This window comes from Protopterus annectens, chromosome 2.part0 (genome assembly GCF_019279795.1).
Source record: "Protopterus annectens isolate FY-2018-M chromosome 2.part0, PAN1.0, whole genome shotgun sequence".
Taxonomy (NCBI): Eukaryota; Metazoa; Chordata; order Ceratodontiformes; family Protopteridae; genus Protopterus; species Protopterus annectens.
This window is the reverse complement of record NC_056728.1, coordinates 252,250,334-252,267,183: the sequence shown is the minus strand read 5'-3', so window position 1 is coordinate 252,267,183 and position 16,850 is coordinate 252,250,334. Positions and strand designations below refer to the sequence as shown.

The following is a 16,850-nucleotide window of genomic DNA, read 5'->3' as shown; positions in this document are numbered from 1 at the left end:
TCTCGTTTTAAATGGACAGGAAGTAATTTCAAATTGGCTAACACTTCATAATGCCTTTTTATTTTATTTTTTTTTTTTTTTTTTAGAAAAAAATCAATTATGATTTTCTTAAGTAAAATGTGTATCTTAAACTGTAATTAAAATGTGCACAAAATGAACACACACACCAAAAGTAAAATTTTTCCTTGTAGCAGGATTTTGTTTTTTTTTCCAGAACAATGATAAAGAATTTAAAATGCAGTATTTACATATATTAGAAATATATTTTTCCTTTTAAAAGTTGCTGGTACAGTTGAGACCATTTAAATGTCACATTGCAATGTTTTTTCATTTTCTTTTTCATGTTCTGTAAATCTTCTTTTTGTAATCGTGTGTGTATGCTATCCTTGTGAATGTAATTTTGCTTCCCTTCTTGCCCTTCACATCATAATTTTCGTTGAATGTCTTAGCCTGTTGTAGTAGTGGTGCTTTCTTACACAGGATTTGGAAGGCAGATGTGGGCCAAAACCAAAAGCAGGTATAGTTTCATAGTTAACCGCTCCTGAGTAATAGCTACCTGTAAACCTAGTTACATTTAGTTTTGGCCAGCAAAGGGACTAGATGCACTGAGTGCCTGTGGCAAGTGTCCTTCCATGTTATAGGGATACTGATGTAGCTGCTTTGTCAGCAGCGATCCTGGGTAAGGGGAGGGACAGAAGGCATAGAAGAGTTCACTCCATTGATGTGCATGCTCTTTAGAGAAGGAAGAAATCTTAGATTATGAAACTGGAGCCCTCATCCCCATCCCAGTAAATTCAGCTCACGGTTGGCTTTCCAGCAGTTCGGAAGTCTTTTCCCTGCTTCAAGACATTGAATTCCAAGCTAACATAAGTGTGCATAAAGAAGTCCAAAAAGGTCTAGTTGACTAGAAGTTGAGGCTCCTACACTTGGGGGGGGAGGTCACAGCAGGAGGCGACCTTGTAAATGAGCAGCTCACATAAGGATGTAAGGCAGAGGCGTATGGTGTCAGGAAGAGAGATTGCTGGTCATCCATTACCAGGGCCACAGGGCTGCAGCATGGTAGGAGGTCTGTCAGGTAGTATTACAAAGCATATTAAGTTGGAAAAAAAATTACAAGGTTGTTACTTTTAGACAAGTGGCATTAGAAAGAAGTGGAGCATTTTTTTTTAATTTCATGATGCTGCTATGTTTAAATGCAGCATGACTTAGTCTAGTTGTTATTGACTGGAAAGGTTAGGACCAGAACCCGAGTAGATTTTTATTTACATGTGTTGCCAAAACAATCTATTGGTTACCAGTATATCCCACTGACTGAGGAAATCATTTTGTCATTTATGCATTTTGGATGGTTAGTGGTTAAGAAAGCTTACCTGTAAATGTTGGTCTTGCCTGCTCTGTGTACTACGCTAAGTCTGTATCCTTTCTCTTCAGCCCAGTTCCAGTTTTTACTGCATTTTGACACAGTGAAAAGAATCATACCCCCATCATTTGTTTGTGTACCTGTGCTTATGCTCCTGTGTCCTGCCATTAGAGGTACCAGGAGGGTTTTAATTTCTGTTTTAACAGATGTTCATTCCATTAGATGTATGTGGTTTCTTAGTGTCTGAATAGAATAGCTTACCTTTCGCAATAAACTGATGAATGTGCCCCCCCTCCCCCAAATACACATATGCTACTCCATTACTGAAAATTGGACAGAAATCCACCACCTAAGTATTCTTTTTAGAAATCTGTTGCAACTACTGGATGAGACACGGATTGGATATTGTCAGGGCATTGTGATCTGTGACGCCCTGAAATGTGTAGGTTCAGTTGAGTCTCACTGGGAATTGCTGTTTTTGAAGGATTTTGTCTGCTAAGGATGCAGGAATATTTGAACACTGCAGCCAGCAGTTGGCATCTGTGCCTGTTGAACAGGGGGATTGCTTTCTTTATAGGGACTATGACTTTCCTTATGTAAATTGTAGAAACTGTACTGAGATGAGACAGGGTTTTGGATAGTAAGCAATGTTACTGATATCTATAAAAAGGACTGTGTTGTAAACGCAAGTCTAAGCAGTTGTTGAATAGATTATCTGTTTTAGAATTGTAAAAGGTGTTCCCTCATGACACAGTGTGGTTAAATGTCCCAACCTTATACCCATGTTCCTTTGTAAGCATTTCTTGTCATACCATCTGGGACTCTAGAGATCCTTTAAAACTTTGTTTCTAATCTCCTGTCATGGAGCAAGGTTTTTAGACAAAATATTTGAACAGACAAACCTCTGCTTGTTATCACTAAGTGTCTTGTTATGCTTATGAACAAAGGCAGTAACAATTTTGTCACATCAGTTTTCTTTTACTATTTCGAGGTGATATATCCCCAGTCTCCACTCTTGAAAACATTTGCTAAGCTTATTACGTCACCTGTCATATACTTCCACTGTCCTTGACCCTTTATCCTGGGTTATCATGATCTGTAGACCTGAGCTGTGCTTCATCCTACAAAATTAATTTATAAATGTGCCAGCAGCCTGAATATATCCTGATTTAATAAGATTCTGGTTGAATTTCTATGTCCCACAAAATCTTATTACATACTGAATCATATACTTGTCACTCATAAATAGACATAAGTTGGATGAACTAAATAGTTAACTTTGCATTAGGTCTATATTACAGTGTCGAACTAAAACAAGTTCGAACATTGTAATATCGAACCCTAAAGTGGAAAATAGCAAAGCCACGGCATATCGAATTCTTTTCCTAGGGAAAAATTGGTGGGCCGTTTTCAGGGCTTTGCTATTTCCTCCACTGTGGTGCGATCTCGGAGTTGGTATATTTAAGTAGGGGGGGTGTGGTGGGCGAAGCCCCCCACATCAGTTTAGGTTTAAGGTTTTTTTTTTTTTTTGTCATGGAACAGCGATTTTATTTTCCCTGGGAAATAAATCACTGTTCTGTGCTTTCGGTTTTGTTGGGTTTCGAACATAACTGTTCGATATTACAACGATCGAACTTTTGTAAGTTTGACGTTTTGATATAGACCCCTTTGCATTCTCCACCTCCCAGACTTCTGCCCCATGAGTATCATATACTTGCTGATTGAAAGATGGTGGTGGTGTTTTGTCAGACCGTAACAGAAAGATGAGGCTTAACAAAATAGTTGGGAAAGGTGTTTTTATGCTTGCTTTATTACTGTCCTGTCGCTGCCAGCCCCAAAGTGTGGAGGAATAACCAGTTTTCCCTCCTTCTGCCTTACCGACCCTACCTAACTTAGCATGCCTCTTATACTGAGTCAGGGTACTCCTTTTATGTAAACCATTACATACTGTCCCACAGTAGCCAGTAATAACATGTTGTGTCATGAGCTTGTCTCATACTGAAATTAAATCTTTTTTGTACATGTCCTGGTCATTACCACTAAATACATTACAGCATGTGTGGAACACTACACTATGAAAACAATTTTAACATTTCACACATTAAAAGTGCAACTCCTGTCTATTTCTTTGATGTAATACAGTTCAGGTATAAAGGAGGGTTATTTCTCTGAAATTGTTCCATAGTCATATTCCTGTTCAGAAGCATCAAATTAGATACAAAAATTAAACCACGATGTTGCACAGAGACGGTGTTATGTTTTTGTTTGCCCCCTGACCATCCGCTACCAACATCTACCCTAGCAGGGTTGGCATAATGTTTAAGGTCTGTACTGCACATACACAAGGTGCAGAGTTTGATTCTCATCTTTGAAAGAAAAATTGGCAAGCTTAAAATGGTCTACAAGGGAAGCTAACCTAGTACTTACCTATAAAACCCATTCATTCTGTTCCCACTGTAGCAGCATGCTTCTGCCATACACTGTGTGACAGGTCATTCCTGTCTCTCTACAGAAAACAGTCTTACCCAGATTTTCGTTGGTGAGATTGTATCCTTGACATTCATCAGGATGAGAGTCTGTAGGCAAGCAAGCATCGTGTAAGCAGCCATGAAAGTAGGGATTGTAGATAAGCAAGGGGAAGGAAAGCCCTAAATGGGCTGGAATGCATATGCAGTATTGTGTGGTACTGTAATACTGGGTGGCCTTCAGCAAACCAACCTATTGAATCCTGATCTGTGGAAAAACTCTTCCAACAGACAGTTCTGGACTGCTCCAGTGCAACAGTTTGCATGCCCCTTGGCATCATGATTGATTCTGTAGTGAAAGTGTTTACTCTTTATCTTGTCTTTAATAAGTCCTTCCATTTGCTCAAGCATGCATTAATTTATTTATCCTTTGTTGACTGGATTACTCCCACTAGGCTAGTTGCTTCTCTTCAGGGGAGACCCGAGGTGGTATTGATACTTCTAGGGGAAATTTGGCCAGGGCATCTGGGAACTTCCCCTACTCTTTCCGTATTGAGACTCAGTTCACTGTTACGCTTCTTGCCTTCCGGTCCAGGCATGTAGGCAGCTCGGAGAAGCAGGAAGACAAAAATCAAACATGGAGGAGGAAGAAGGTGTTTTTCAGGTATTGTTTATGTGTGGAGCTGTTAATCGAACAGCAGAAAAAATGAATATGTTAAATAATGAATCAGAGGTTAAGCGAAGTAAAGAGAATGGGGAAGGGAGAAAAGGAGAAAGAGAGTTGGTTAAAAGGCAAAAAGGAGGAATTGAAGTAGGTATTATAGATTCGGAAAAGTTATTTCAACAAAATTTGTTTACAACAGATTCTGCAACACCTGAGTGTGTTGTTACAAACCTCCAGTTGGGGGGAGGGGTTCCGGGATGTTTATTTGAAGGAACTAATTTAGTAAAGTGAACTGGAAAGTGAAAAGACAGTGTTGTGTGATGAAATAATGGAGAGAATGCAAGAAGACGTTCAATAAGTATACAAGGAAGAAAGGAAATTGTATGCACAAGCGGTAAGATAAGGTGAAAGAAGAGAAGAAAAATGTAAGAAAAAAGCATCAAGTAAGGATAAGTAGAAAAATAGAAAAGATAACACATGGATACTTGATAGGTATGAAGTATGAGACAGCATCGTTTCACCACAGGGTATTGAACCCAGAACGGTAAGATCATTTATTTGTATAAACAAAGATACTTTTTGTCAGTTTTTTTCAGGGGAAGCACAGTATATGGAAAAATTCTTATAACAATATGAAAGAAGAAAGAATGAACATCCTTGGAACTTGTATGTTGTGCAAGCATTTAATAGAGAAGCAAAAAAAAAAGAGACAATTTAAAAGACTATTTAAAAACTGTGTATAGGGATGTAGTGGACATTACAAATATTTATGATAGCAGAGGTTTATGGAATGGGAATGTAGTGTTGTATTGGAAATGGAAAATGACAAAATAATACATTGGCCCAGTATAATTAATGTGGAGGGGGAATAAGGGATTAGTTAAATACCTGGGTCAACCAAAGATTTAAAAATGACCATTTAATTAATAATTGTGACAAAAAGAAATGTTTCATTTGTGGTAAAGTTGGTCATGAAGCAAAGAAATGTGAGCAAAATATATAAAGTTTGAAAAAAAAAAGACATTCGTGGAGGGAGTGTAATGTTAGAGTCATACACAGGAAACAAAGGTAGACCAAGAAAGAGAGATCGTTTTAGTAGATAACATAGAAGAAAAAGAAAAGAGAAATGAGGGAAATAGAAGGATAGAAATAAAAGAATATATGAGGGGGAAAAAGGCGTGGGAGAATAATTAAGTAATTCAAGTGATGAAGGGGAGGATAACTGGATAAGAGTTAAAAGTAAATGGAATTCTTTTGGGAAGAGAGTGGAATATAGAAAATGCAAATTTAAAAATATTTTATTTATTTATTTCAGTTTGTTAACTGGGAAAGTCCATTAGGCCAAGGTAGTTCATTTTCAATGGAGGCCCGAGGAGAAAAGCTTCAGACAGAAAGATAATATACAATGTATTAGTACAGCATATAAGAACAACAGTTTAACATTCAATATACAGAAGGACAACATTTTACATATCTTGAATTGTATGAGCTGAGTCAATCACTTATAAGATATTTACAAAAGCAATAGATTCATGTTCATTTAATACAGTACAATTAAGATATTTACAAAAACAATAAATTCATGTTCAATTAATACAACTATATGTATTTAGGCAAAGGAATTTTAGAGAGAGGAATTGAAGCTGTGGCAGAGATTGTGAGTAGGATACAGTAGAGATAGGTGTCAGGAATCAGGTAGGATGGGTACGGGAGCATTCCCAGAGGGAGGAGAGGTGGAGAGTGGAGTAGGGTTTTAAATGAGGGTAGGTTTGGGGTGGTTCTAATGTGGGGGGGGGGTTCCATAATCTGGCAAGGGAGAATGATAGAAGTTGCCGTGGTGCGTGTAAAGGCTTGCAAACTTCTAAGAGGTTCTGATTTGTGGATCTAAGTAATCTATGTGGCTGGTGAAGTTTTAGGGAAGGGGAGAGTGATGGACAGTTTGAAGGTTTGAAAATCAGCTTGTGTGCTGTAGTTAGTTGAATGAAATTTAGGTAGCCTGGGAGTTCCAACCAATTTACAGCATGTAGGGAGTTACAATGGTGAGTGGAGGATTTGGATCCTGTGGCAAACTTTGAAATTTTATTATAGCATGAGGAAAGTTTAGATTTTAGGGATGATTGGAGGTTAGAGAGTAGTGGAGCTCAATACAAAAGGGTGGGTAGGAGGTAGGTGGTAGGTAGGAGTTGTCTAGAAGACTGAGAAAGGTAGCGTCTGTGTTGATAAAGCATTCCCAGTTTTTGAGGAGTCTTTTTAATATTGGTTTGTAGGTGGATGTCAAATTTTAACTGGTCATCGATAAGGACGCCCAGAAGTTTAGTATGGGGACCTATTTCAGTAGAGGTTTTGTTTAAGCTAAGTATGGAGAAGGATGCTTTGTCAACAGCAGTATGTCTAGAAGGGGTAAAGATCATTATTTTAGATTTGGAGGCATTTAGGGCTAGATGATTGTCAAGCATTCAGGACTCAGTGGAGGAGAAAGCCTCTTGAGTAAGGTTTATTAGTAAGGAAAGAGTTTTGGCTGAGCAGATGATAGTGGAGTTGTCTGCGTATTGCACCAGTTTAGCATTAGGGATCTTTTGGTGGATATCATTGATGAAAATGTTAAATAATAAAGGAGCCAAGATAGAGCCTTGGGGTACGCCTGTTGGGGTGTGAAGGAAGGAGGAAGTACAATAGTTCCATTTTACAGCGTGTTCCCTGGCTGAGAGATAGCTGGTGAACCATTTGATAGAAGAGGAGGAGAGATTAAGATGGGAGGGTTTAGAAAGCAGAAGCTCATGAGAGACTGTGTCGAAAGCTTTGGATAAGTCTAGGAGAAGGGTAGAAACTATGTTCCCAGAGTCACGAGCAGAATTAATGATTTCAAGGAAGGAAAGAAGGGCAGTGGTGGTGCTATTTCCTGGTCTAAACCCGTGTTGGGTAGGAGTTAGGAGTTGGTTGTCCAGTAGGTAGGGTAATAGTTGGAGGTGAATAAATTTTTTGAGTATCTTAGCGATAGGGGGTAGGATAAGCAATAGGGCGAAAGTTGGAGATTGAACAGTTTGTACCTCCGTTATGGAGGAGGATAATGAAGGCTTTTTTCCAGAGGTATGGTACATAGGACTCCTGAATGGAGCGATTGATTAGGGTGCTGATTGGAAGGGCTATGCCATCAGCAGCTAGTTGGAGAAAATTGGAGGGGATGTCATCTGGGGCATTAGAGCAAGGTTTTAACTTTTGTAGGAGCTTTTTTATAGTGTGAGTAGGAATGGATTTGAGAGTAAAAGGGGAGGACTCCGGGTTCTTGGGTGTTGAGTTTTTGGTTTCAGTTAAGTTGGGGGGGATGTTATTAGGGAAAGAAGAGGTGAGTTTGCCTATGGAGTCAATGAAAAAGGAGTTGAATTTGATAGCTAGTTGGAGGTCTGGTGTGTCTCGGTCAGGGCAAGGGTTCTCTTTTTTGCCTGGAGATAGTATTTTTGCAATACTATTCCAACATTTTTGGGGGTTGGTTTTATGATTATTTTGAAGTTTAAGGTAGTACAGTTTGCAGTCAGTGACTATTTCTTTTTTTACTTGATTTCGCAGTTGCTTGTATTCGGCAAGAAAGTTGGGAGTTTTGCATTTTTTATAGTATTTCCAGATTTTATCTCAGTGATGCATAAGAGGTTTTGTGTCTTTAGTTAGCCAGGGAGCTGTTTTGGATCCAAGTCTTTTGGTTCTACAGGGGGCGAAGTGGTTAAGTATATCAGTGAAAATTCTATTGAAAAGTGAGACAGTGGCATCTAAAGGGAGGGACTTTAGAGGGTTCCAGTCTATCTGTTTTAAGGCATTAGAGAAAATTAGGGGATTGAAGTTTTGCATGTTGTGGTTGGTAATGTGTTTGTGCTGAAGGAGGAGGGTGGAGGGGGAATAGCGTATGTAGGCAGGGAGATGGTCACTTAGGGTGTCTGGGAGAGTACCACTATCAGAAACTCGGTCTGGGTGGGAGACTAGTATCCAGTCAAGGATGCTACCTGTGGTGTAATCTTTATTTGGTATAGTAGGGGTTTGATTAGCTGTGTGAATTGATATAGGTTGATGCTTTGAAAAGGGGTAGATGAGTCAATGGAAGACCAGTTTATGTTGACATCACCTAGGATTATTCTCTCATTGTTTGTTGGAGGTGAACCAGGTGAGAATATCTTCTAGTATAGGATATTGTTACCAGGATGAATGTACAGGGAGGCAATGCATAACGTTTTATTGTTGTTTACTTTGAGAAAGGCGAGGGTTAGCTCGGCAGTGTCAAATGAGGGTATGGGCTTAGTATAGGGTGTTACTGTTAAGGAGGAGGAGAAGAGTAAGGTGGCTACTCCACCTTTCTTTTGGGGTCTGTCACTTGTAAGTTTATAGTTATGGGGTGTAATTTCAGTATCTTTTATGTGTGGTTTTAGCCAGGTTTCTGTGATAGAGAGAATATCTGGTTTGTTATAAGAGATCCAGACATGAAAGTAAGGTATTTTATTACCAAGGCTCGTGGCATTAAGTGTGGCAAGGAGAAGAGATTTGTGGTGTAGGGGAGAGCTATGTGTATGAGGTTTAGAGGTGGAATTGTGTGAAGGCCCTGGGTTAGGGTGTATGTCTCCAGAACGGAGGAGGAGGGTGATACATTTAGAGTAGAGTATGGATAGGTATCAGTGTTCAATGGGTCATAGGTGTAGATGTTGGAACCTAATGAGATGAGTTTGGTGGGTATGGGAAGTGGTTTACTATGAGTAAGGAAGAGCTTCCTTTGAAATAGAAATGATTCATTATGTTTGTAGAGGTGGGGGGGGTTTGGGGGGAGGCTTGGGTTGTAGAGGGAAAGTCTTTTTTTAATGTAAATTGCAGTTGTGTGAAAGGGAGCAGAGTGCTGAAGGTGTGGGAGACTAGTAAGGTAGAGTAGGCAGAAGAGGATTAGGCTTAGAAATAATGGTAGTAGAGCATAGGCAGGTTTTGTTTGCTTGGTAAGAGACAGTGTGTGAGTTAAGTGAGAGGGATGTGTAGGAAGAGAGATGGTTAATAAGTATGAGAGGTGAGGATTACAATGGAATGTGTGAAGGGGTATCCACAGGGATATGGAAGGGTGGAGGGTGATGCAAGTAGTGGGTGGTGGGTTGGTATATGACAATAGGCCTAGGATAGTGATAGGGTTTAGAGAGAGGGACTTAATTTGATGGGTGGGGTTTATATGGGAGTGGTTAGAAAGCTATAAATGTAGTTGTACTGGGGGCGGGTGGGAATTGGGGGCAGGGTAGGGGAGCGGAGTGAGCCAGTAGGGCGAACGGAGTGGGAAGAGCTGGAGAGGAGGTGGTGGCAGAAACCAATCAGCCAGCTGTAGGAGAAATGTGGGACCTTACAGGAAGAACAGGAACAGCAACGGTAGGTGGGCTGGAGTGTGTGGGGAAGAAAAGTAGAGAAGCAATGCACAACTTTAAGCAGGCTAGAGGTGTTGATGTGTGAAGAGAGTGGGGGACACCTCAGGAGAAAGCAGAACAAGAATAAAAGTAATCTTTCTCAGATTAGTGGATGAGCTGTGCCACCTAGTGGCAAATAATATAGTCTGTAGCTTAGTGGGTGGGAGAGAATAAGGGACAAATAGAGAAGTAAAACAAAAACACTGTAGGCTGCTTAGTTAACGCAGGGAAAAAGTACTGACACTATGGGTAACAACACTAGTAGCAGTTATGTTTTACAAATTGCAGTGCATACACTTTTTAGAAATATCTTGGGGGGGGGCTATCTTTTGCAGGCTCCTCAGCGGGCTTAAGCAGAGTTCCTTATTAGAAGTCCTTAATAGGGAGGTTTTTTTAGGCTGTAGTGGATAGGGTGGAATGCAGCACGAACAGCGGGCAAAGCCAGCAGCCTACGGCGAGACCGAATCAGCGTGGGACACAGGGAAAAAATATAGGGATAGGAGTAAACAAAAAAGGAAAAAGATATAAGCAATAGAAACTTTTCCACAAAGTGAGAATCCTAGCCATACATGTGAATAGTATAAACAATGTTCAACGAAGGTTAGGAGTGTTGAAATGGTGTAGATTGTTGGATATGGATATCATAATATTGATAGACATAAGAATAACAGCAGAGGATGAAAGAATACAAGTAAATGGGTTATGGGAAGGTAAGGTTACGTGGAGTATAGGAGAAGAAAAATGGTCAGGCATAGCAATTTTATGTAAAGAATGTGTAGAAATTATGGATTGCACATTAGTATTAGGAAGAATATTAATAGTGGATATAAAATAGAAGAACCAGATATACAGGGTGAGCACACACTTTACAGAAAGAAAGAGAGATTATGTTTAGAAAAATGCTTAATTATGTTTGAATATACAGATTATGGTAGTGGGAGATGTTAACTGTGATTTAAAAGGTGCAGATGTAAAAGTTATTCTGGACTTGATTAAAAGTGATAAAGGAATTTAAGGGAAAACAAACACTGGACATACAAAAGGGGTAATTTGAGAACTGAAACTGATTATTTTATATGATCAGAGAGTTTAACAATATTACACAAAGGAGTGAAAATTACATGTTTCACAGACCATGTAGCAATTTAGATAGGGTTTCAAGAGAAAATGTTATATAAAATAGGTAGAGGTATAAAAAAGAATCAGTGAAGGAGATTTTAATGATTATGTAAGGAATATAAAACGTCAATTATGGTTAGATCATATAGACATGAGAAGATTTTGTAAATATTGGACAAGTTGGTGGATTAGTTTAAAAGAAAAATATAAATAAAGAAGTACTGGAATGGCAAAGGACAGAAATAATACAAGGTAGTTGTAAATACGAGGAAATTAGTGAAGTCTTTAAAGGCATAAGTAAAGAAAAAAAATTAGAAAAAGAAAAAAATTATATGAAATGAATCAAGAAAAAAATTTTAAAAAGTTATTTAAACAAAGATATTTTTACAAGGAAGAAAAGTAGCAGCACCATATATAAGTACAATTCTTAAAAGAATAATGAGAGAACTAAGGAATGCTGAAGGAAATGTAGTTAATATGCAATGAGGTCATGCAGACAAAAAGACATTCTGAATAGTTTTTAAAATGTGAAACTATAGGAAAACAAATTGTTAAAAAATTGACTAAAGATAAGAGAATGGAAGAAAAGATTACAATGATAAAAGTAGAACATTTTTGAAAACAGTAAATGTAGAAGCAGTTACAGGTTTAGATGGAATTGAATAGCTGATGTACAGAGATATGCAAGACTGGCAAAAAGAGTATTTTTAGAGGTGTTAAATGATTGGTTTGAGAAAGGGGTAAATGATAGGAAAGGTATGGGTGCAATTACATTTTTATATGGAAAAAAATGAGAGAGTAGATATAAAAAATTGAGACCATTAGTATTGAACAATGTTGATTATACGATTTTTATGAAAATAGAAAAAATATTTGTAAGCAAAGCTAACAGGCTGTTGAATGAGGCAGTTTTTGGAATAAAAGGAAAAGGGAGCCAAGAGCTTTTAATGATTATAAGATAATTGGTAGATGATGTGATAAATAGAAAAACAGAATTGAAAATATTAATAGGAGATGTAAATAAAGTGTTTGATAATGTATAGCATTAAGTACTATGGGAATTTTTAAAAGAATATAATAAAAGTAATAAAATAGTTAATATTTTGCTGTCAGTGTATAAAGAAATAAAGTAAAACTAATAATTAATGGCTGGATAAGTGAGAAAATAGAAATTAAAAGTGGTATCAAACAAAAATTTCCAGCAAGTAGTAGTTTATTTGCATTAAGTATGAATGCAACTGTTAGATAAATTTAGCAGTGGAGGAAGCTAAATATTGCACACCACAGGGAATTCAGATCCCAGTAATGTTTTCTTATGCAGATGACCTAGTAATAATTGTGAAAAATAAAGAATGGAAGAGAATAGCTATAAAAACAGTCAAATAATTAGGAGTATTATGTTTGAATGTTAACGAGGAAAAGATTAAAGGACTGAAATTTTCAGGAAAAATAGAGGATATTCAGTTTAATAAAGAAGAAATAGAAATCTTGGAAGTAAGATTTGGTAATGAGCAACAGAGACTGACACAATGGAATAAGATGATACATAAAATAAGGAACATTTGTATGTTTTGGCAAACATTTAAACTCACATTTAAGAAAAAAGTATGTTTATTCAATTCAGTAATACTGGATAAGATGGCACAACCAGATAATGTACTTATGATACCAGTGGAATGTGAAAGATGATTCTTTTTTTTTAATATGAGGAACTGTATTGAGCCCCTTTAAAAGAGGATTTTTTATGTTATGAAAAATGATAGCGGTTTGGGTTTAATAAACCCAACTGTGCATATATCTTTATTGAATTTATATAAAGTATTAACAGGAATAAAAGAAAACATGCTAATAAAATAATAGAAGTAAAATATAAAGCAGTTTGGGAAAAGCTTAAATCTTTTTAAAAGAAGTAAAGGAATTGTTTATATGAAAATGAAAATAGATCAGGAGAAAATATTATGGAAAAATGATTTTAGTAATATAGAAAAATAGGAAGGAATGGTATGAAAATATAATAAAAATGTGTTATAGTTATCATTGGAAGCGTTAGGGAGACAGGAAAATAAAAGCTATAAAATCAAGAATGAAAAGATGTGAAAAATATGTGGAATGTATAGATTTCCTGTGGAGATTATCCATAAATAGGCTTCCAGTAAAGGCAGACATGCCATATAAGAAAAGTTTGTACATATTGTGGGGAAATAGAGACTATTGAACATGTTTTTTCTGAAATGTAGGACAGTAAATCAGTTATGGGAAGAGAGATGTGGAAACTATAATATAAAGGAATTAAAAAGTGTCAAAAGTATAAATATGGACATGATAGAGTATGAATATTATGAAAATGTGAAACAAAATTATGTAGATTAGATGAAAATTTGTTTTGTTTAGTATGGATTGTCTGGAATGAAAGGACCAACAAGATAAAATGTAATGGGAAATGGATACTGTCAAAACATTTCAAGAAAATAAGGTTTTGGTTGTAGATAAAGGAGTGGGGGAAAATCAAAATATTAAAAGTGGAAAAGTTTTTTTTCTTTTTTTGAAAATATGTAAGATTGTAAGTATGATGTAAAATTTGTATATAGAATATTGTGGGTCTATATTATATGATCGATATTTGAAAATGTCGAAGGATCTTTACTCAACACGAAAATGTCGAACGCTGAGTTTGTCGTACAGCCAAATCTTGGAAAGAAATCAATTGGCCTTTCTGTCACACCTGCCCATTCCCCGACTGTAGTGCGGTCTCGGAGTTGGAATATTTTCAAATGTCGATTTATATGATATAGACCCTATATTGTGTTATGGATTTTAATAAAGGACTCCTCTCTTTGATTGGTACTGTAGAATCTTTTACGTCCACCTGAGCTACCACCAACTCAAGCAGATGGGACCTCAATTTAATGTCTCATCCATGCACTAAAGTGGACAAGCTAATGGTCTATTTTAAAATGAAAAGTAATATGTAACTGAGTTCCTGGCATCTAGTTCCCTGGGCAGTGTTACCACCACAGCACGTATAAACTTGGCAGGCCATCCCACTCATAGTCCGAAATCTCAGCAACCACCCTGAATTTAGAACCATGCTTTAAAGCTCATCTACAAGAACTTTCTAAACATACCTGGTCTGATGATGTCTATCTTCACATAATACTTGACAGTGGGTTCAGATATGAATCTCAGAACCGACTTTACCATTACTACAGCTTGCACCCTCCAAAAACTCTTGAGCTTCACCTTACCCATAATGCTTTTCTCAGTTACCTCAGATCTCATTTACTGCTTTAAAATGCCAAATGCGTTTTTCACTCCTACTCTTGAGCTAGCCATTATTTTCTGTGTGCATTTTCAAAATCTTTTATATCCTTTTAAATTTCTATCTTTTCATCTCATCTTTTAGGTCTTAACTGCCCAGCTTCTCTTTCCAACCATGCTTGTGTTTTTTTCTCTGTTACCATTGTTGGTAATCTTACCTTTGAGGTACTTCTGTGTACCATTGTTGGTACTCTTCTGTCAGTTTACCTATTTGTAGATCATTTCTTGAATACTATTGTTGGTATTTGCCTTTCTATTCTATCTCCCTTTCTCCCCTAATGACTGAGAACTAGAATCACTTCTGGATTTGAGAGATGCCAGAAGTGTGATTGTAAACTCCCTAATTCAGATGAACACACTCTATCCGTGTACTGCTTGGGCCCGGTGCATCTTCAGGAAGACTGTGCCATCTCTCATGGCTTTAGAAACCAGGCCCTATTAGAAAGAAAAAATAAATTAATACTGAAAGATCTTTTGAAATCTGACTGAGGTGATATCTGCAGCCAGTTCTTCCTTATCTTCCATGCAGAGAAGTCGTTCAGTTCCCAACGATTCCTCAGAAATTACTTCTAGAAAGGCTAAGACTTCCCAAGCTGTCTTTGTTTCTTTGGAGCCAACCGAGAAAACAGCTGTAGTTTTGGTACCATTGGAGCCATCTTCTACACTGACATGTTCGGAACCGACTAAGCATTCGGACCCAACTTCTACTACATCATCTGTTCCTCAGTTATCGGAACTAAAAGAGTATTCTTTTAAGGATTTGCCAAGGACAAGATACTCTGTCTATTATTCCATATGCAGAAAGAATCTAGAGTCACTTTTTGGACAGATACTAGTCCCCCTCAGTCTCTTCGGTCCGTTCCACCAAGAGCCTCACAGACTCTGATGTTCTGAGGTTGGTGGATCAGCTTTTGGCAGTGAGGGGATTATCCACCACTTCGGTTCCCAACATCTTTGGCCCTGGAACATCTCTAATTCATAAACCAATTACCATTCCTCCTCTGATGCCATTTGAGACTTCAGAGCTCCCTTCCCCAGCAGCTCTGGTTTTGACTGATTCGGTGCTGCTCAGACTTGTGTCTCCAGCACCAGTCACAGCCTTGAGCTCTTCGGCTCTGTCTGAACTGGGGACAACCTGGAGCCGAAGCTTCTTTGTCTGTTCCAGGGAGCATGGTTCTACTCCACGTTTTTTGGAGCTGTCCATGCTCCTTGGGGCTTCAGCACACATAAGCTCGGTCCTGGCTTCGGAGGCAGTTTCCTCGATGCAGTGTGTTACCATGGTTCTGAGGGAGTCTCTCTCCGTTCTGGGCTCCCACCCTTTTATGGGGGGGCTGCCTTCCCGGCTATGAAGAGGGCCTTGTCCATTGTGGGCTCGCAGTCTATGCCATCCTCGTTGGGTCAACAACCTAGTCCTTCTCATCCAGAGCTACCACCAGCTTCAGCCCTAAGACAGAGGGCACAAAAGCCTCAGGATACTACAACGGTAGTTATGACCTCTTCAGATACCTCTCCAGCAAATCCCACCCATGAAGAGAAAGTGCAAGAGGAATGACTTGGACTCCCCCTGAAGAGTCTTGTACAGAAGATATCGATTTTGATGAAAGAGAAGGTTCCCCAAGGTCACCCTCCAGAAGACCTCTCATTTGGAGATATTTTAGAACTTCTAAAGCAGAGGGGTGGCTGGACATCCCACCAATCTTCTTCAGAGGAGTCTGTATACCTGCAGGCTTTCTGGGCCTGACCTTGTACGACTTGGATTTCTCTGCTCACTGACAATTTAATTAAATTGATTGCTCAGCGGACTTAGAAAATTCTGGATTCCATCAGACCAATCCCTAAGAGACCAAACCGAATTTTGTCAGCTCCGGAGAATCAGCAACATTGGTCTAAAGGTATTCCAGTAGATACTATGGTGGTTGCAGTAGCCACCAAGAAGGAACTCGCAGACGAGAGTCCCACTGTCCATCCTTTTAACAAGGAGTCTAGGACTATTAGGATTATAGATAGATTTGGGAAGCATATATATGCTTTGTCAACCTTTGAGCTCAGGTCCTTGATCTGTATGGCACATTTCACGAGACTCCAGCGAAGACCTAATAAAGGAACTTTCAGATAATCTGACAAGAGCCATAGCTGAGGGAAGTGCAGGACAAGGTAGCTTCCCAGCTGGCAAATCTTGAGTCAGTTTGTAATCTGTTCATGAGGATTATGGCAACATGCAGCTGAAGAGATGAATAGGGCAGTGGGTTCAGGCGTAGCCATAAGGAGATATGCTTGGATGCACTTATGTGAATTTGCAGAGCCATTTAAGTCTTCTTTCATCAATGCTCCCTTTGATGGAACATCCCATTTTAGCCCTAAAGTTAGAGACCCTTACCAGAAGTGCGAAGGATGGAAAGACACTATCTGATATTTTTACACTCCTCAACGGCCCTATTCCAGGAACCAGAGGAGTGGGAAACTATGGATTGAAAAGTCCCAAGGGCCTTTCCAGGACTCGCATGGCAGCA

The 16,850-nt window shown here is 38.5% G+C and overlaps 1 protein-coding gene across 1 annotated transcript in view; it reads left to right on the top strand.

The window, feature by feature from the left end:
* Nucleotides 1-16,850, top strand: part of LOC122792731 (cingulin-like) — a 1,533,502-nt gene that overhangs the window by 769,134 nt on the left and 747,518 nt on the right. The gene's annotated exons all lie outside the window — the stretch shown is intronic.